We start from the raw sequence: 22,553 nt of genomic DNA on the forward strand, positions 1-22,553 counted from the left end.
CCGTATGGGACACATTAATGAGAAACGCAAAAAAAAACAGCTCATCAAAAATGGAGCTATCTCGGCCTTTGATTTTCAATCATTTGGCACGTGTGAATCATGTCTCATCGGTGAGATGACTCGTATTTCCTTCAAAGGTGTTGGAATGCGCGCTGCTGACCTATTAGGACTCATACACACGGATGTATGTGGACCTATGTCAATCACCGCACGAGAAGGCTATAGGTATTTCATCACTTTCACGGACGATTTAAGTAGATATGGCTATGTCTACTTAATGAAGCATAAAAGTGAATCCTTTGAGAAATTCAGAGAATACCAGAATAGGGTACATAACCTATTGGGTAGAAAGATTAAAACACTACGTTCAGATCGTGGTGGCGAGTATCTTTCTCACGAGTTTGATCAACACCTCAAGGACTGTGGGATTGGCCTACAGTTAACTCCACCTGGAACACCTCAATTGAATGGAGTGTCCGAACGGAGAAATCGAACCTTACTTGAAATGGTTCGATCCATGATGAGTCACACGGTTTTACCTGATTCATTATGGGGTTATGCTCTTTTGTCAGCCGCTCTAATACTTAACCGAAGTCCGTCTAAAGCTGTTGACAAGACTCCATATGAACTATGGAAGGGAACGGTCCCTAACTTGTCCTTTATACGGGTTTGGGGCTGCGAGGCTTATGTCAAGTGGAGACACGAGGATAAGCTCGGCCCGCGATCGGTCAAGACATACTTTATAGGTTATCCTAAAGGAACACTTGGTCATTACTTCTATTCGCCAACCGAACAACGTGTTTTTGTTGCGGCTAGTGCGACATTCTTAGAGAAGGAATTTCTCGAGAATGCAAAGAGTGATAGAACCTTCGACCTGTCGGAGGTTCCAGAACCAAATACCGAGCAACTATTGGAGGAACCTATTCCTTCAATCCCGGTTGCGGTTAACATTCCTGAGGAACCTAGAAGGTCGGGAAGAGTCTCTATTCCTCCAGACAGATACATTGGTATGGTCGAGGAACATGACATAGATGACGTTCTACTCTTAACGAGTAGTGAACCGCAACCTATAAAGGTGCCATGACCAGTTCTGACTCAAAGCTATGGCTTGAGGCCATGCAATCCGAGATGGACTCCATGTATGAGAATAACGTGTGGGATCTTGTTGACTTACCTGCTAAGGTTCGTCCCCTTCAATGCAAATGGCTTTACAAGATAAAGCATTCTGTGGAAGGTCAACAAGATATATACAAAGCACGACTAGTTGCTAAAGGTTTCACCCAAGTGCCAGGTTTGCACTATGATGAGATTTTTGCACCCGTAGTCATGCTGCGTTCCATTCGGATTATCTTAGCGATTGCCGCTTTTCATGACTATGAAATTTGGCAAATGGACGTGAAAACCGCCTTCTTAAACGGCTTTTTGGAGGAAGAGTTGTACATGGTACAACCCGAAGGTTTCATCGATCCAGTGCATCCTAAGAAAGTGTGCAAGCTTAAGCGTTCCATTTATGGACTTAAGCAAGCATCAAGGAGTTGGAATCATCGCTTCGACCAAGTGATAAAAGAAAATGGATTTACTCGATCGGTCGAGGAACCATGTCTATATATCAAGTCGAGTGGGAGCAAGATTGTCTTCCTAATATTGTATGTTGACGACATACTCCTGATTGGGAATGACATACCTCTCTTAACTTCGGTGAAAGTATGGTTGAAGAACCATTTCCAGATGAAAGATCTGGGTGAGGCACAAAGAATTCTAGGCATCCGTATCTATCGAGATAGATCACGACGGATGCTATCTCTCAGTCAGGAGTCTTACATAGACAAAGTCCTAGAGAGATTCAGCATGACTAACTCCAAGAAGGGGTTCCTCCCTATGGCTCCAGGGGTGCATTTGAGCAAGTCTCAGGCACCAGAGACACCGGAAGAGAAAGAGCGCATGGCACGGATTCCTTATGCCTCGGCAATAGGATCTATCATGTATGCCATGATATGCACACGTCCGGACGTGGCATATGCATTGAGTATGACAAGTCGATTCCAACAGCATCCAGGTGAATCACATTGGCTGGCTGTCAAGAACATTCTTAAGTACCTACGGAGGACTAAAGATTGGGCATTGACTTATGGAGGCGAACAAAAGCTATGCGCAACCGGTTACGCAGATGCTAGTTTCCAAACGGATCGAGATGACTCAAAATCTCAGTCTGGATTCGTTTTTACTCTTAATGGCGCTGCAGTCAGCTGGAAGAGTTCCAAGCAAACAGTTACAGCAGATTCTACGACTGAGTCCGAGTACTATGCCGCGTCTGAAGCTACAAAGGAAGCGATATGGATGCGTCAATTCTTACATGGACTATCCGTAGTGCCAAGTTCGAATGACCCGATCACCATCTATTGCGACAATAGTGGTGCCATCTTCCAAGCTAAGGAGCCTAAGTCTAGCAACAAGTCTAGATATGTACAACGGAAAGCTCATCTAATCCGGGATTACGTGGAGCAAAAGGAAGTAGTGATAGAAAAGATTGCTACGGATAATAACATAGCAGATCCTCTCACTAAAGCATTACGACAAGATAAGCATGAAGGGCACGTTAATTCCATGGGAATCAAACGTGTTCCTGAGTTGTAGTACTCTTTTATGGATCAGATTCATTCCCTTTTGTACTTTATACAACATCATCGTTTTGATATTTATATATATTTTGTTTTTCATGTGGAATTGTGCGACAATTTTTGAACACCACAAAGTGAACTGAACGAACATTATATTTTTCAGTCCTTAATTGCCCACATGAGCTGATAACTCTGGCAATTATTTTGTGACGTTGGTTGATGGTGGGTTCAACGAGCCATAAGTCAACCGGTTGACTGACCAATCACAGAGGCGATTTATACGGATATTTCGTAGGACACAATTGTGACATCGACGTGGAGTCCTAAATGTTTTAAAACATTCGTTGCCCGGTCGTGGATAGGACTTCCATGGTGATCCTAAGAGTCGATTCTTTTAACTATCGACTGTCTCTTGAGACTAAGGCAGATTTTGGGTGACTTTGGTTTCTTTCTCACGGTCATCCGTAACAGGGGGCCAAGTAGATCTTTTCTGGGTCATTTCATGATGTGCTTAGATCGGAAGGAGTCGAGTTGAAGGAAATATTCAGCCTTTATCAGGTACTCGATATTTCTCAGGGCCACTCGAGGAGTCAGAATCGAAATGCATGGCCATGCTCGGATACGGATTCGTTTTATCAGTTAAGTTACTCTCTAGTCTAGGAAACCACTCTAGATACAGATCGATTGTAAAATACGACCTTTGTGGATCCAGATCTGCAAATTGTTTTACATTGAGTCGGAGAAATTTTAAATGAATATGAGAATCGGTTATCGCACATACACTTGTACGGACAAGTGGGAGTTTGTTGGAGCTTGTGTCCTCCAGTTAGTGCGGATAACGTCATTGCACATACACTTGTACGGACAAGTGGGAGCTTGTTGGGGTTGGTGTCCTTAACAGTTAGTGCAAGGACTTATAAATCTCTAAAAGGATCAAAGGGCATACTTTTGGTATTATTATCAGTTGATCCACGTTTATCAATAACGGTTGGCTTGCTAGATAAGTTTGACGTTATTGTCATACGGATGGCGGTGATCAACTGGTCCCTAAAAGTCACACCTATAGGATACGTTTGAGAGACGTGACGAGTATGAAAATACGAGTCATGTAGATGCCAATTTTGACTAACCAGTTAATCGAGTTATTTGACTAATATTTAGTCAAAATGTGATGTTGAGATATTATATTTAATACGGATTAAATATTATGGGCTAAGGCGAATTAACTGATTAATTCGTAAAATTGAATATAAACGCTTTATATTTAATTAAATGTATATTGAATATAATTATACAATAATGTTTTGTCGGACATGTATTAATCATTCAGCTAACCCGTATTATTAGTTGATGCCTTAATTTCCGATAACCGATAACAGTTTATAATCAGACCGTGTCATATACATTTAGCAATTGGGATTCGGACCACTAGTTTATATGAAGAGGAAATGAGAAAGCCCATTAGGCTCCCTCTCACTCGGTTTGGCCGAACCATTCATAGACAAAAGGGGAGCTTCTCCTCTTGTCTAACCTAATTGATTTTTGCTAATCAAAATTAGGGTTTTGGGAATTGTGCCTCTCAGAACTCGGATCTCACATCCAACACAACTCACAAAAACTATCCTCTCAATATTGCAAAGGCAATTAGAGGATTTGATCTAGCACAAGGGCATATCTCGGACTATCTTGGGTGCATCGTTTAGGAGGAGGTCTAATTTGATCTCTCATTGCTTTATTGCACTAGGACCGAAGGTTATTTCTAATCTTTATCGATTCCTTGTTATTTTCGTTTTATGACTAATAATCACATGTAAATTTTGCGTTATAGTCCTTTAATTAAAGGGTAGTATACGGATATTACCCCACAGAGCGTCCATCAGAGGAGGTTGTGCGTCCCATGCCAGGACATGAAAGGAGTTGGACTTCATTTAAGGGGCTTAATCGTCATTTAAGCCCTTAGTTAACCTAATACTTGCACTTATTATAAATACTCCCTTGTAATAGGAGATTAGTACCAAGTTATTTTAGATTAAAACAAGTTATTTAGGAGATTAAACATCAACTTAGCTCAATTACTACTTTAATCCTTCCTTACTTATTGTTCAAGTATTCTTAGATCTAGTTGGGTAATTGAAGATTATTTGGGTTTATAGGAGAATTGACAACTCTTCAGCATCAATCAAGTTTTCTTCTATTATTCTTTGCTTTCTATTTGATCATTTAAGTTGGTACCATTGTTAACATATTTTCCATGATAATGAGTGAGTAGTTCCTTAGGATTAGGGGAGTTAATCATGGGGTATATCTATACTTAATAAGTTCATATGAATGCTTGCTTGTTGTAGTTTCAACTTATTATGTACATGTTATGCTTGATGAAGTGCTTGATTGACAACCTAGCATGATTCTCTGATCCTTTCAACAAGACTTGTAAGACATAAACTAACTCAAGGCTTGTTAGACCACGTATATAGTTGAATAGGGAGGATTAAGTCATTGTAGGTGTTGTAAAGTTGTGACCGACTCGGCTTCGAGACCCAAAACTCCCAAGGAATTATAAGATATAAAGTAACTCAATTCTTTTACAACAATAAATTGCTTGCATCTATGTGACTTATTTAGGTGATCTCGTCATGATTCCCATATGAACCTATGAAACCCTAGTGCTTTAATCAATTGTTTACAAACTCTATTTGCTTTCTTTGCTTTACTTTCATTTATTTACTCTTCCTTTGTTAAGTAGTTTAGATTGCAAATCTCAATATCAACCCAAAATGTGACACTAAAGACATAGCTATTTACAACCGATAAGTCAATATAGTACCCGTCCCTTGGGATCCGACATTTACTTACCGGTCTACTAAGAGTAGTTTGTTGAGAATATAAATATTGTTTTATTGAGAGCATAGACGACGCACAAAGTTTCCCACATGAAGCATCTCTCCCACCCTTTTTTTCGTCCTTTAAGCCGAGAATTACCCCTTCTCCAAGCCATGAACCCGTGTCATTTTTAAGCCTACATTCACCCTAAGATCTAAAGCCTTCCAAACCCTCCAAAATATGTTCATTTTATCAGCCAAAAACGAGCCCTTTCTCCCTCTACAAGTCATTTACAAACCGTAAATTTGTACTCCTATAAATACTGTTAGAAATCTAGATCTCTATAATCAACATATTCATATATGTTATAATTTTAATTTAGTCATAAAATTAAAAGGTGATATTATGCATGCAAACTACAAAATAAATAAAGAAGAAATCATCATCTCACATTGATATTTCGGTTTATATGGGCACAAGAGAGTTCTCCTACTCTCTTGTTCTTGAGCTTTCCTTAGTGGATGAACAAGGATTCAAGAAGAGAATCCCTCCCAAAAGTATTATACCCAAGATAACAACTTAATAAAATTAATATTATTATTACTAGAATAATACTAATTTTGTATTAAAATTGACCCAAAAATATTATTGGACTCTCTATTATTTCGGTTAGAGAGAAGGAAGAGAATGAAGAATTTTATCTTTCTAAAACTCTAATTTTAGATGAATAAATGAATGAATATCATACACTAACAATTAGTAGTGTATAAGGTAAAAAGATGAGAAAAACCCATGGTTTTTCTCCTCTTAAAATCGGGTGGAATGGGGAAGGGAAGGGAGCCAATGCATGAGCAAGGTGCTCTTCACAAGAGGCACTAGGGTTGCATGGCTAGGTCTAGAAGGAAATGATTATGTTTACCACTAACATAATCAACATAATATCTTCCTAATACTGCCCTTAATTTCGGTTTACATGGATAAAATGGACTCCATTTTATCTTTGTCAAAATGTCCATTTGTCATATGTCACATGTCACATGTCACATAAAATTGTTATGTATTTTTAACATATTAAAAATCAACGTATTAATAAAAATATGTCATATACAAAAATCGACTTAGTAATTCACAATTACTTGTACCAAAATATTTTACCAATTATAAATCACAACATCTTGTATTTATAATAATTTATTCATTCAAATGCAATTGCTTCTTTAAACAATAATTTCATCTAAGTAATAAAACAATTCGATTACTTAGACCGTATCTCATTTAATGAAATTACAATGAGACACGTAAATATTACTTCCAAAATCGTCCGTCAATTTTAAGTAATTTAATTGACCCGTATCGGCATGTGATCAATTAAATGATCAATTAAGTGTGTTACCCTTTAGGTATGACCTAAGGGGATCAACTGATCACCACCGTCGCACGACAGTAATGTCAAACTCTAGTCAGCCAATCATTACCGATATGTGTGGACCAGTTGACAGTAAAATATTACTTCCCAATTGTATTCTTTAAAATGAGACTTAAACATGTGATCTGTAACACCCCGTAATTTCGGACCATTATTATATTGCGGAAGTAATTTATTAATCAAGTTGAATTTAATATTAATGTATTTAAAGTAAAAATAATTCAAAGAAATATTATTTTATTATATTTTGAAGTAAAGTATTTATTTTGATAGTTTCGAAATGTTTAAAAATAGTTTAAACCGTGTAAAAATCTTTTAATTCGAAATAAGGGCATATCGGGAAAAAAATGACAACTCTTTTGAAAATTGGGCAAACGATTTTGGAAATGGGTCTTATGAGTACTCAATCTTCTTGTAATCTCGTGTTTAAGAGCTTTGGACTTGTCGGAATTTGCATTTGACAAACGGTTCTAATTGTTGTCGAAACGAGCCAAAACCGACTCATAAAATTCCGTCTCATCCCGCTCCTTTCCTCTCCTTTCCGCGGCACACCTCCCTTCCTCCTTTCTTTCTGATTTTTTTCTGGCCCAACCACATTACCTTGAACATTCTAAACAATTCCCAAATCAAAAACACCATTTTCATCTTAAACCTAAGCTTTTCTAAGGTAATTTCATCATAATTCACTCATTTCTAGTCCGATTTTCGTAAAATTTATATTTTCGGAATCCTCTCTTCAAGATCTACATCCTAGTATATTTTAATTTCAGTTTTCTTTATGTCGTTTTTGGCTGATTTTGGGCATAATTTCGATTTTTATGCTTATTGTTGTGTTTTTATTGTTTATTTAGGTGAAGATTTAGAGGACGAGTTTGGAGACTCGTATATAGTTGAAGATAGTGGTTAGTTGGCAGATTAGGGTTTGGTGTTCAAGGTGCTAATTGCTCATTTTGTTGCTAAAGGTAACATATTTCGAGTTACTCGACGAATTAATGTCACAATCTTGTTTTCTTGTATGATTTTGTGATTTTTATTTGAGTAGTTTATTTCACATGATAATATGGGTTAAATTCATGTCTAATTCATGTCTTTTGTTAGTTTAAGTTCACATATTAGTATGGAAATGAATTGGGAACGATTAATTGATGATTCAGACGATGTTAAACTGAACAAAAATGGAGAAATGGAGGGTTGGGGGTGGCGGCCAGCAGGCCCGGCAGGCCCAGGGAGGCCCACGGCAGGCCCTGGGTTGGCCCGGGTTTGCCCGTTGCTTGTTTCGCGGTTTTTCATGCATTATTTGTCGTTTCGGGTTTATTAATGTTATATTTAGTATAAGTAATAAATGGGTAATCTTTTGAAATGAATCATATTAGTAGTAAATATAATGTTGATGGTAAAATTATGTTTATATTGGTAGTTGCACATGTTAGGATAGATTATAATATGAAATTGTAATGAATAGGCTTAAAATGAATTTTATAGCGATAATTGTAATGTTTGGATGATTAATGAAAAAATCGAGCCTTGGTCCCTTTGATGAATCGATGTCAGTCAATTGTGTGATTGGTCAGCCGCAATTTAACCCGTACCTGTCGCAGGGCTGGGGTTGCGGGTAAAAATTCGGTTGGATGAAATTTTATATGAATTGGATAATCGGCCTTTTTCTTGTTTTAGGCCATTTATTAAGTTTTTAGTTCACATGTGTTGTTGGTTGAATTTAATAGTTTCCTATATTGTAGAAACGGCCCTAGATTCCCCGAAACCTTTAATATTGTTAATATTGCTAGAAATGGAATTGGTATTGAATACTTCTTGCAGGTTGTTGTGTTTGTCATAGATAGGTCTTTATAGTCTTTGACGAGTATATGTTCACTGCTTAATAGCCTTTGTGTTTCTGACTTGGTGGGATTATATCCAAGTTGGGGCATGACCTCGTTACTTATTTTGAGAGTAAGTGGTCAGCTTAAGTACTAGCCAACCCTTTGGTGGACTCCTTAGGGTACTCACTTTGTTTTAGAAAAATTGTGGGTCTTGGGTGCGGTGGTTTGTATCCGCATGTCTAGGTCTGCGCAGATTTTAGGCTAGGGTTGTGTTGTGTCTTGGCCATGTTTTGATAGAACCTCTTAGCCAAGATACCGGTTCGATTACCTTCCCTACCTCGTGGTATAGACTCGAGTTACAGAGTGACTATTGACCGTGCTAAGAACTTATGCCTGTCTTTGATATATTGCCCTTTCTTATATGATGATTTTATGAATTGTAATAGGTGAGATGTAAGCCGGTTACAATTGATAAAGTTTGGATTAATATTTGTTATATGATTCACATGATAGTTTACTTTGGTCAGTTTAGTGTTCATATGTTAGAATACTCGATAGTTAATTGAATTATTTATCATGTTGTTTACATGTTACATTAAATATGACATTTCGTGGCTTGGAGGACTCGAAGTTACTCCCCACTGAATTGTGGCTTTCGTGTTTGTATAAAATGCGATTGACAGGTTGATGATGTTTAGATGGGGTACACAGACGAGCTAGTGAGCAAAAGAACCTTGGACTTAGTTTGGCTATTTTTGTAGTAAACCTTTAAACTTTTGGTTGTGTTTATATTTTGAAGGGACATATGTCTCCCTCTTTTTCTTTGGTTTGTATCACTTTATTCTCGCAGCTTTAGCATAGTTATGTAAATTAGTTTGTTAGCATTTGCAGGTTTTGGCACCCTCCTCTTGGAAATGATTGTGAATGGTTTAGAAAAGTTTTAAAAATTGCAGGTTTTGTCTAGTTGAACCAATTACAAACATATCCTGTCAGTTTTTCTGTAGAATTTACGTGTTTATTTAACGCTAAGTATGAGGGTGTCACAGTTGGTATCAGAGCTAGTTGCTCCCGACGCACGTTTGTGCACCCCACTTAAAATCACTTGACCTTTAAATAATGAACTTGAGAGATGGGTAGGATGGGTAGATTTAGGATTTTATGTGGTAGTCTGTTTGTGATTGCTAATTGTTAGGTACTAATTAAATTTTCTCTTTTGAAAGATGGCTCCGCCAAGAAGAGTTGATGATGCTATTTTAGTAGTTCTTACTCAAATTCTCCAAAACCAACAAAATCAGCAGAATCAACAAGCTCCTTCTCCTCCCCCGCCTCCTCAGGGTACTCCAGGCACCTATACTTGGGTGGCTAATCAATTAACCCGAATCAACACTCCCACTTATGGTCGAGAGATTGATCCAGTTGCTCTTACGGGGTGGTTTCGGGAGTTAGAGAAAAGCTTTACGTTGTATGATGTTAAGAAGGAACATAAAGTGAAGCTGGCATCTCACTTCTTAGTACGAGAAGCAGATCGATGGTGGTCCATGACTGGGCCTACCGTTTCATCTGAACCGGGATTTGACTGGGAACGTTTCAAGGAATTAGTGGAGGCCCGATTCTATCCGCAAGAACTTAAACAGCAGAAGTTGAAGGGGTTCATGGAATTAAAGCAAGGAAGCCTTCCTGTTCAAACCTTCACTGATAAATTCAACGAGTTGGCTCATTATGCTACTAGATTGGTGAAGGATGACAATGAAAAAGCTTTCTTTTATCTTGAAAAGCTCTCTCCTAAAATCAAAAGCATGGTCCGACGGGACTCCACCAGCTTTGTTTCAATTTACAATGATGCTTTATGGGCTGAGAATTCCCTGAAAGACATTAAAAATGAAGCTCGTGCAACCAGTTCTAGTCTTGGCAAGAGGCCTTTATATCCATCTTCTAGGCCCTATACTCCTTCACCCAGGTTCACCTCTTCTCCCTCTGATCCAAACAAGAGGAGATTTGTTTCTACTGTGCAATTTAACCGGGGTGGTCAATCTTCAGCTCTTAACAACAATAAAGGTGCTAAAGACCGAGTGTGCTATAACTGCAAGAAACCAGCACACCCTGGTAAATGCTTCGTTGATCCTATCATATGCTTTTCTTGCAACAAACCGGGCCACAAGGCCAATGTTTGCCCGGAGAAGAAGGTGACGGCTCCTACTACTTCTGCTGCCCCAGTGAGGCCGAAAGGCCGGATTTTTGTCATGAGCCGAGCGGCCGAGGCACATCCGATATCATTCATTGGTACATTTTCTATTTTTGATGTTCCCTGTTTGGTACTATTTGATACGGGTGCCTCTTTATCTTTTATTTCAATAAAACTCTCCGATAAATTATCACTTGAATCATCACATGGAGAAAGCACATCTATATCCTTACCCTCTGGTGATGTCTTTTCCTGTTCTAAAATCTATCCGGAAATCCCTATTTCCATTGCGGGATCTATATTTCCAGCAAATCTTTTCCAATTTCCGCTTGAAGAATTTGATGTCATTTTGGGCATGGATTGGTTACATACTTATCATGCTCGATTTGAATGTCGGGACCAGAAAATAATTCTTACAAGCCCTTCAGGTCACCGTATGTCTTATCAAATGGTTAAAAGACAAACCGGTACTAAATTAATTTCTGCTATGAAGTTTGTCAATGCGATGAAAAAGGGTCATCAAGCCTTCTTGTGTATGGTGACTCCTTCAAATTCTTCCTCTCTGCCTCCTAAAGAGAATGTTCCTGTAGTATGTGAATTTCCCGATGTTTTTCCTGATGAGCTACCGGGAATTCCTCCTGAAAGGGAAGTTGAATTTACTATTGATCTTATTCCTGGTACCGACCCTATTGCTAAAGCTCCTTATAGGTGGCACCGTCTCGAAATGAAAAAGAGTCAAGGCTCATTGGATGATTTGATTGCCAAAGGTTTTATCCGACCTAGCTCTTCACCTTGGGGTGCTCCTGTTCTCTTTGTAAGGAAGAAGGATGGATCTATGCGGTTATGCATATATTATCGTGAACTTAACTGGGTTACTATCAAGAATAAATATCCTCTTCCTAGAATTGATGATCTTTTCGACCAACTCCGAGGTGCTTCCACTTTTTCTAAAATTGATCTTCGTTCGGGCTATCATCAAATTCCAGTCCGAGAAGCTGACATTCCTAAAACCGCCTTCAGTACGAGATATGGTCATTTCGAGTTTACAGTGATGCCATTCGGGTTGACCAATGCTCCAGCAGTGTTCATGGATCAGATGAACCGTACTTTCAGAGAACACCTTGACAAAGGCGTTTTAGTGTTCATTGATGACATCCTGATCTATTCTAAATCTGAAAAAGAACATGCCAAACACCTTCGTGTTATTTTAGAGATTCTGCGCCGTGAGAAATGGTATGCTAAATTCTCTAAATGTGAATTCTGGTTACCTAAAGTGACCTTCCTTGGGCACGTCATTTCGAAAGAGGGCGCTATGGTAGATCCTGCCAAAATTGAAGCCGTTGTTGATTGGAAAAGTCCGACCAATGTTTCTGAAATCCGTAGTTTCCTTGGCTTGGCGGGTTACTATCGGCGGTTTATGAAGGATTTTTCAAAGATTGCTAGGCCGATGACTCGATTCTTTCAAGAAAGAGTCTAAATTTGTGGTCTGAGGAGTGTGAAAATGCCTTCCAGGAATTGAAAAAGAGGTTGACTACCGCTCCGGTGTTGACCTTACCTGAAGAAGGAGTGGACTTTGATGTTTACTGTGATACTTCTAAGCATGGTATAGGTTGTGTCTTGATGCAAAAAGGGAAAGTCATTGCGTATACCTCTCGACAGCTTAGAGTTCATGAAGTTAACTACCCGACTCATGATCTTGAATTAGCTGCGGTGGTGCATGCTTTAAAGATTTGGAGACACTACCTCATTGGAGTCCATTGCAACATCTATACCGACCACAAAAGCCTGAAATATCTCTTTACCCAAAAAGAGCTGAACATGAGACAAAGAAGATGGTTATCACGAAGGAAAAGCTAATGTGGTGGCTGATGCTCTTAGCAGAAAATCCTGTCATTCTTTGAATTCTTTTCGGGAATTACCTCCTGAACTTGCTTTAGAACTTCAAAAATTAGGAGTAAGCCTTGTAAAAAGGGGCTCTAATCATCTTAATGCCATGTCAGCCGAACCTGACTTCTACCGTGAGATCCGTGCTTGCCTTTCCAATGATCCTACTTTCAAATCCATTCGAGCTAAAATTCAACTTGGGCAAGTTAAAGATTGTAAGATTGATGATGATGGGTATCTTCGTTATCATGGTAGAATCTATGTTCCAGAGGCAGCTGATTTGAGAAAAAGAATTCTTGATGAGGCACACCTCTCTCCTTACTCCGTTCATCCGGGAGGTACCAAAATGTACAAAGATTTGAGATTACAATTCTGGTGGCCTAGGATGAAGATTGAAGTTATGGAGTATGTCAGTAAATGCCTCACCTGCCAGAAAGTAAAGATAGAGCATCAAAAGCCCGGGGGTTTGCTTCAACCCTTGGATGTTCCTCTTTGGAAATGGGAGTCTATTTCCATGGATTTTGTGATGGCTTTACCCAGGACTTCCACTGGGAAGAATGCTGTTTGGGTGATTGTTGACCGATTGACTAAGTGTGCTCGGTTTATTCCCATCAAAGAGACCTGGAGATTAGAAGTTCTAGCTCGTGCCTATGTGGATGAGATAGTGCGCTATCATGGGATTCCTAAAGATATAGTCTCAGATCGGGACCCTCGATTTTGTTCTCGTTTCTGGACTGCATTACAATAGGCCCTGGGTAGTAAACTATTGATGAGCACTGCTTTTCACGCCGCCATTGATGGTCAAACTGAGAGAACAATTCAAACTTTAGAGGATCTTCTTCGTGCCTGTGCCTTAGATTTCCAAACTTCCTGGGAGAAATGTTTACCTCTGGTTGAGTTCTCTTACAACAACAGCTATCAAGCCTCCATTAAAATGGCACCATATGAAGCTCTGTACGGTAGAAAATGCCGTACTTCAGTCTGTTGGGATCAAACCCAAAATGTTCCTATGTTAGGACCTGATTTGGTGACCGACTCCGTTGAACAAGTTAAAATCATTCGGGAGCGGATGAAGGCCGCTCAGGATCGTCAAAAATCATATGATGATGTCCGTCGTCGACCACTTTCCTTTGAGGTTGATGATCAAGTATTCCTTCAAGTGTCACCTATGAAAGGGGTGAAACGGTTTGGCGTAAAAGGGAAGCTGAGCCCTAAATATATTGGACCTTTCCGGGTGATTGAAAAGATTGGTCCTGCTGCTTACCGTTTAGAATTGCCCCCAAATCTGAGCAAGGTTCACAATGTCTTCCATGTTTCTCAGTTGAGGAAGTACATTAGTGACCCTAGCCATATCATCCAAGAAGAGATTCTTGAATTGGAGCCTAACTTGGCGGTTGAAGAAAGGCCAATTCGGATTCTTGAAAAAGCCAACAAGCAACTTAGGAGCAAAGTTGTACCTCTAGTCCGTGTTCTTTGGCGTTGTGGAAATGTCGAAGAAGAGACTTGGGAGACTGAAGCTTCTATGTTAGCTAAATATCCTGAATTATTCTCGTAAGGTATTCTTTTTCTTACTCTTTTTCCGCGTTACTAAGCCGTATTTAATCATAATTAGTAAAGATATTATTCTTATTATAGAATTTTAAACTAAAATTTTGAAAATGCTTTTATGATTTTTAATGGTTTTAACATTAATGAGTGTTAAATCTCGTGATTGGAGACGTCCCAATAATGGGTTTTCTCATTTATTAATGTAGAAATTTTTTTTATATCTTGATGTGAATGTGGATGTTCTTGTCTGATCAACAAGAGTATCACCGTTTCATTGAAAAGATACCTATATTTTTCTTATGATTATATTATTAAGATGTTGTATACTATAATTTCTCCTTCTAAGTTTCGAGGACGAAACTTTTTAAAAGGAGGGGTGATTGTAACACCCCGTAATTTCGGACCATTATTATATTGCGGAAGTAATTTATTAATCAAGTTGAATTTAATATTAATGTATTTAAAGTAAAAATAATTCAAAGAAATATAATTTTATTATATTTTGAAGTAAAGTATTTATTTTGATAGTTTCGAAATGTTTAAAAATAGTTTAAACCGTGTAAAAATCTTTTAATTCGAAATAAGGGCATGGAGGGAAAAAAATGACAACTCTTTTGAAAATTGGGCAAACGATTTTGGAAATGGGTCTTATGAGTGCTCAATCTTCTTGTAATCTCGTGTTTAAAAACTTTGGACTTGTCGGAATTTGCATTTGACAAACGGTTCTAATTGTTGTCGAAACGAGCCAAAACCGACTCATAAAATTCCGTCTCATCCCGCTCCTTTCCTCTCCTTTCCGCGGCACACCTCCCTCCCTCCTTTCTTTCTGATTTTTTTCTGGCCCAACCACATTACCTTGAACATTCTAAACAATTCCCAAATCAAAAACACCATTTTCATCTTAAACCTAAGCTTTTCTAAGGTAATTTCATCATAATTCACTCATTTCAAGTCCGATTTTCGCAAAATTTATATTTTCGGAATCCTCTCTTCAAGATCTACATCCTAGTATATTTTAATTTCAGTTTTCTTTATGTCGTTTTTGGCTGATTTTGGGCATAATTTCGATTTTTATGCTTATTGTTGTGTTTTTATTGTTTATTTAGGTGAAGATTTAGAGGACGAGTTTGGAGACTCGTATATAGTTGAAGATAGTGGTTAGTTAGCAGATTAGGGTTTGGTGTTCAAGGTGCTAATTGCTCATTTTGTTGCTAAAGGTAACATATTTCGAGTTACTCGACGAATTAATGTCACAATCTTGTTTTCTTGTATGATTTTGTGATTTTTATTTGAGTAGTTTATTTCACATGATAATATGGGTTAAATTCATGTCTAATTCATGTCTTTTGTTAGTTTAAGTTCACATATTAGTATGGAAATGAATTGGGAACGATTAATTGATGATTCAGACGATGTTAAACTGAACAAAAATGGAGAAATGGAGGGTTGGGGGTGGCGGCTAGCAGGCCCAGGCAGGACCACGGCAGGCCCTGGGTTGGCCCGGGTTGGCCCGTTGCTTGTTTCGCGGTTTTTCATGCATTATTTGTCGTTTCGGGTTTCATAATGTTATATTTAGTATAAGTAATAAATGGGTAATCTTTTGAAATGAATCATATTAGTAGTAAATATAATGTTGATGGTAAAATTATGTTTATATTGGTAGTTGCACATGTTAGGATAGATTATAATATGAAATTGTAATGAATATGCTTAAAATGAATTTTATAGCGATAATTGTAATGTTTGGATGATTAAGCCGAAAACTGAGCCTTGGTCCCTTTGACTGAATCGATGTCAGTCAATTGTGTGATTGGTCAGCCGCAATTTAACCCGTACCTGTCGCAGGGCTGGGGTTGCGGGTAAAAATTCGGTTGGATGAAATTTTATATGAATTGGATAATCGGCCTTTTTCTTGTTTTAGGCCATTTATTAAGTTTTTAGTTCACATGTGTTGTTGGTTGAATTTAATAGTTTCTTATATTGTAGAAACGGCCCTAGATTCCCTGAAACCTTTAATATTGTTAATATTGCTAGAAATGGAATTGGTATTGAATACTTCTTGCAGGTTGTTGTGTTTGTCATAGATAGGTCTTTATAGTCTTTGACGAGTATATGTTCACTGCTTAATAGCCTTTGTGTTCCTGACTTGGTGGGATTATATCCAAGTTGGGGCATGACCTCGTTACTTATTTTGTGAGTAAGTGGTCAGCTTAAGTACTAGCCAACCCTTTGGTGGACTCCTTAGGGTACTCACTTTGTTTTAGAAAAATTGTGGGTCTTGGGTGCGGTGGTGTGTATCCGCATGTCTAGGTCTGCGCAGATTTTAGGCTAGGGTTGTGTTGTGTCTTGGCCATGTTTTGATAGAACCTCTGAGCCAAGATACCGGTTCGATTACCTTCCCTACCTCGTGGTATAGACTCGAGTTACAGAGTGACTATTGACCGTGCTAAAAACTTATGCCTGTCTTTGATATATTGCCCTTTCTTGTATGATGATCTTATGAATTGTAATAGGTGAGATGTAAGCCGGTTACAATTGATAAAGTTTGGATTAATATTTGTTATATGATTCACATGATAGTTTACTTTGGTCAGTTTAGTGTTCATATGTTAGGATACTCGATAGTTAATTGAATTATTTATCATGTTGTTTACATGTTACATTAAATATGACATTTCGTGGCTTGGAGGACTCGAAGTTACTCCCCACTGAATTGTGGCTTTCGTGTTTGTATAAAATGCGATTGACAGGTTGAAGATGTTTAGATGGGGTACACAGACGAGCTAGTGAGCAAAAGAACCTTGGACTTAGTTTGGCTATTTTTGTAGTAAACCTTTAAACTTTTGGTTGTGTTTATATTTTGAAGGGACATATGTCTCCCTCTTTTTCTTTGGTTTGTATCACTTTATTCTCGCAGCTTTAGCATAGTTATGTAAATTAGTTTGTTAGCATTTGCAGGTTTTGGCACTCTCCTCTTGGAAATGATTGTGAATGGTTTAGAAAAGTTTCAAAAATTACAGGTTTTGTCTAGTTGAACCAATTACAAACATATCCTGTCAGTTTTTCTGTAGAATTTACGTGTTTATTTAACGCTAAGTATGAGGGTGTCACATGATCATTATGATCAACAGTTGTGATCGCATTATTGTCGGAGGACACAGATTCCAACAATCTCCCACTTGTCCTCGACAAGTGTGCGTCACCAATTCTCTTGTCCTATTACTATCTCCCACTCAATGCAAGGTGTCTTTTAGGTCGTACTTGCAAGTAATCATATCGAGAGTGGTTTCCTCGATCTGGAGAATAACTGATTGACTGGATTTATCCACCATGGATACATTCTGAGCGTGGCCACGCATTTCCAGTTCATTACTCCTCGAGTGGCCCTGAGACATTGTTATAACCCTGACTAGGGGTGGACAATTCCTATCGCACTCATTCCCTTCGACTAGCCACAACCATCATAACCCAAAATATGCCCATTTGACCCCATTTACGAAGGTCGTAGTAACACGAATCAAAGTTAATCTGAAACTGTGCCATCTTAGGCGAATAGTCTTTAGTCAAAAGAATCGACTCATAAGAACACTATAGTAGCTCTCGCCACGACCAGGCTATATAAATTTGCCAGAACTCTATAAGCGGTCATAAGGCCCGACAAAATGTTCCAAACAGTCTGCCTATGTGATCAACTAGTCATTCTCATATGACTCTATGGCACTTGAACTTGCCATCAATCGCATCACACTCTAGTCACTTCGAGACGTCACCTCATGTAAGTAACTATGGGCAAATACAATGCTAATCCGTGTTCACTTTAACGGGGTTCAATTGTCTCTACAACCCGTTTGGATGTAACAAAGTATAAGGTGACTTAATAATAACTCAAACGACAAATGTTGACATCACATTCCGGTAGTCAATACCATATTACAACCTTGTGATGCATATCGTAAGTGTGTAAACACTTGTTTGATTGCAATAGAAGTTTAACATACCACGTGTCCATGAGTTCAAACTTCTTATAATCGCATTTTCCTTTACGTTCATGTTATCTTCTCATAGCATGAACCTTACCAAGTACACATCTAGGTTCCCAACCTCGGTTTTGGTTCTTTATCTTGAGAGAACTTCCTTGTCGATTATCACAAAACAAACGAATTTGTGGTGAATGATATAACTTGTACTGATCAAGTACTCTACCCACACACAATGCACTAGGTATATGTTTTTTAGAATCTTGCAAAAATTGTCAAGATGATTAGCCAAGCACTTCTCACAAGTCCTAGCATTATAGGAAAAAACTAGTTTTGAGTAACTTCTTATTCAACTAAGTATCTTTCCAAACTTCCTATTTCTCCTTTTAGCTTAAGAGCTTAGGATTTTCATAAATCCTTACATGTGTTCGAACTGCAATATGTGCAACCTCTTGACACACAACAGAGTCTTCTTGTCAAACACTGAAATCGCTCATCAAATTCTCCTCGAGAATTCATGACGTTTCATGTATGGCTTGCCAACGATCCATCATGCTCTTATGCATATGATATATTTTGGACATGTGCATGATTATTCTAATGGCGGAAACATTAGTAACCTTTAATCATGTCATCAACTATTCTTAGGTTCAAGGAACGACCATGACTGCTAATGGCCTTTCCATTTTCATTTACATGAATAACCTACGTTACTTGTTGATTCGATGTGTATGTCTCTATACTTATCCAACATCTCATGATGTGATTGGATTCATCATAGTCCATTTTCATCCAGAATTGAAAACTCAAATACCCCTTTGTGAAGGAAGGTATTAGCTCGTCATTCTTCAATGAGTGATGAGTTATAAATTTTACAAGATGATTGCTCCCACTAAATTCCATGTCTACACATGATAACTTCCAACTCCCACTTAATTCCACATAATTCGCAATTGACTCCTCAATTGAGACATTTCAAGAATTGAAATATATATTGCTATGTTTAAGTTATTTGAGATAAAACCATATATGTTCCCATCATATCCTTTCAAAATACTTATTTTGAAGTGGTCTCATCTTAACCTTATGGAAAGAGATTTTAATCTGTAACTCTAACTCATTCATATCATAATGATGCGTACAATGTCATTGTTTAAATATAAATAATATCGAATACATGTCCTTCAAAATACCCTTTTCGGAAGGAGGTTTAACCAATTCATTTTCATAATAAGGTTAAGTAATGACATTAGCGTGGTTAATACTTAACTTAGCTATTTGAGGATTTCGGTATATCAATCTGTTGGAGTAGTGTCCTCCACAATAAGTGCGTTTACATAATAAATCTCGTAAAAGGAATATCAGGGATTTATTTATTTATTTGTCAGCTGATCGTCGTTAATCGGTAATGATTGGCTGACTAGAGTTTGACATTTTGTCGTGTGACGGCGGTGATGATGATCCCTTTAGGTCACACCTATAGGATGACGCCCAAATAGAATAAATTAATTGTTTGTATGAGATACGAGATAATTAATTCCTTGTATTATTTGACTCTTAGTTAGTCACATAAATGTATTATTTGATGACGGGTTACGAACTCGGGACAAAGAAATTTATTATTTAATTATGAGATATTTAAATAATAAATGATTAGAATTTATTAACTAATTGTTAATTAATTAATTTTATACGATATGTGTATATGTTTTGAGGTGGAATTAATTAGCTATTAAATTTTACAAGAGGTTGTAAAATTAGCTAAATGGGTTAATATTGACACATTGTATGTTGATAAAATGGTCTTATGATTACTTAATAGTTAAGTAGTCATTGGTAGTTAATTTATATTATTTAAGTGTTAAATAAATTAAATTAATATTTAATTATGTAAGATAATTAAATATACGACTTATAAGCATTTGTGGGGCAAATATCGAAAACCGAAATGGACCAAAAGTAGTCCACATATACTGGTTTTTTGAGGACATCACAAGTGTCTTTTAGGTGGATTTTTCCACTTATAATTGTCCCCTCAAATTGCCTATAAATACCATTGAAACTCCACCATTTCTCTAGTTGGAAAAATTTGAAGAAAAATTGGTCTAGGTTCATATACACTACCTAAAGACCAAATTTTTCTTCTTATTTTGTTCATCTTTTATATCAAAAACATATATAAATATTAACTAATAATATTATCAAAGTAATAATATTTATTAGTACATCATATATACAATTAAACAAGGTTTACTACTACATATATCTAGTTAGTATTGTAGTAGTATTTTGGGTTGATTCTTGGGTGTATCCTTAGGAAACCATCTTTTTGGTGGTTTGTTGTCTTGGAGGATCATCCATTTTCATAGCTCAAGAACAACATCAAGGAAGGAGTCCTTGAGTTGTGCCCAAAACTTGCCTTATACAATGTAAGGAACTTTTGTCTTAAGATGGTTTAATACCATCTTTTATACTTTTATTTGAATGCATGTAAATTTAGACCATTTTAAATTAATTTGTAATTTTAATATCATAAGATGAGTATTATTAATATGGTCTAAATAACTAACAAGTGGTATCAGAGCATTGTTAAATACGTGCATGTTGTCTTAAGACGATTTTAGTAATTTATGAGATAAATTAATAAAATTGATATTATGTTACTAAAATTCGTTTTATCATATAATATAGTCTTGCATGTAAATAATCTGGTCTTAGGATGATATGGGACGAAAATTTGTTTTTTTGTTAAATTTTTCCACTTTTTATAACTTAAATTGGCATAAAATTGAATAAAAATGCATTAAAATTAATTAAGAGTTAATTAAAATTGATTGTATGTTAATTTTATGCATATTTATTTATAAATAACCACATGCATGTTCTATTTATGAGATAAGTAGATACTTTAGGTTAATGTGATTAATTTAGGTAGTTTATTGATTTTTATTTGATAAAAATGGGTAAATAATGGTTATTTTGTAAATAAATATTGATTTAACTTTAGGCTCGAAATTTCTGAATTTTTAGCTCCTCGAAATTGTTCCAAAATGTACAAAATTTTATTTTAAGTCATTTCAATTAGAGCTGATCAAATGACCCAAGCCCATTGGCCCTATCCAACCCGGCCCGCTTTTTTGAAGGGCTTGGGCCTTTAGTTTTGGCCCAAAAAAACCCATGGGCCGGCCTAAAAAGGCCCAAAATATTTTGGGGCCGGGTTTGGGCCAAGCAATTGGCCCAAATTTTGGCCCGGCCTGGCCCATATTTATTAATAACGAATATTTTTTTCTTCTAAAAGTAGCGTTAAAGTTATATCCAACTCTTTACAAACTCAAGTATATTTTTTTTAGATTTATAAAACAAAGTATACATAACATAAATCATATATACGAATGCATGATTATGCATTCTAAAGTGGCGATGTTTGTCTTTATTTTATTTTGGAGAACGGTTTATATGCATTTCATCATATTCTGTACAATTTTATATACTATGTATGTTTTAAAAGTTGTAACTGAAGGTATTACGCTAATTATTTCCTAGGGTAAGTCGTAAATTTTAGGGCACAAAAAAGCCCATTTAGGCCCAAAAGCCCGCATTAAGCCATAAGGGCCGGGTTTGGGCTTGCTAAATAAGGCCACGCATTTGGCCCGACCCGGCCCGACCCACTCAAATGGGCCGCTTTTGTTAGAAAGGCCCGGCCCAAGCCCGCACTGACCCGGCCCATGATCACCTCTAATTTCAATTTTTATGGTTTGATTTAGAATTAAATCGTAAAAGTTGTCGCTTTACCGATTAAATTGTGAAATCGTTTTAAATAAATTTTAAATCAAAAATTTTCACTTTCATGGCATTTTTGGTGTAAGACCAGAATGTTCATGGTTTTGAAATTTATTTTTCCATAAATTTTTATATTAAATGGAATTTTTGTATGACAATTGTAAATTATTATATCTTTTTTTGTCACAATTGTGTTTTAATTCCCATATAAATTCAAGATAATTGTTGAGAATAATTATTTTGATATTAGACCAGATTAGTATGATAAGTAAGTCTTAAAAGTGTTTTAAGAATTGAATATGAATTTTTATTGGTAAAAATTCCGTCAAGGCAAGCTCAAATGATCGTTGTTGGTAAGTTAGACGATTTGGCATGTCATTTTCCATAATGCATTTTATTAGTTGTAGATACCCGTATCCGTCGATATTAGAATTTATAGAGAACCCGACAAACACCCGATGATGATAGGACACATGTATTCTTCAGTTGTCATTGTCA

This window comes from Silene latifolia, chromosome 9 (assembly GCF_048544455.1).
Source record: "Silene latifolia isolate original U9 population chromosome 9, ASM4854445v1, whole genome shotgun sequence".
NCBI classification, from domain to species: Eukaryota; Viridiplantae; Streptophyta; class Magnoliopsida; order Caryophyllales; family Caryophyllaceae; genus Silene; species Silene latifolia.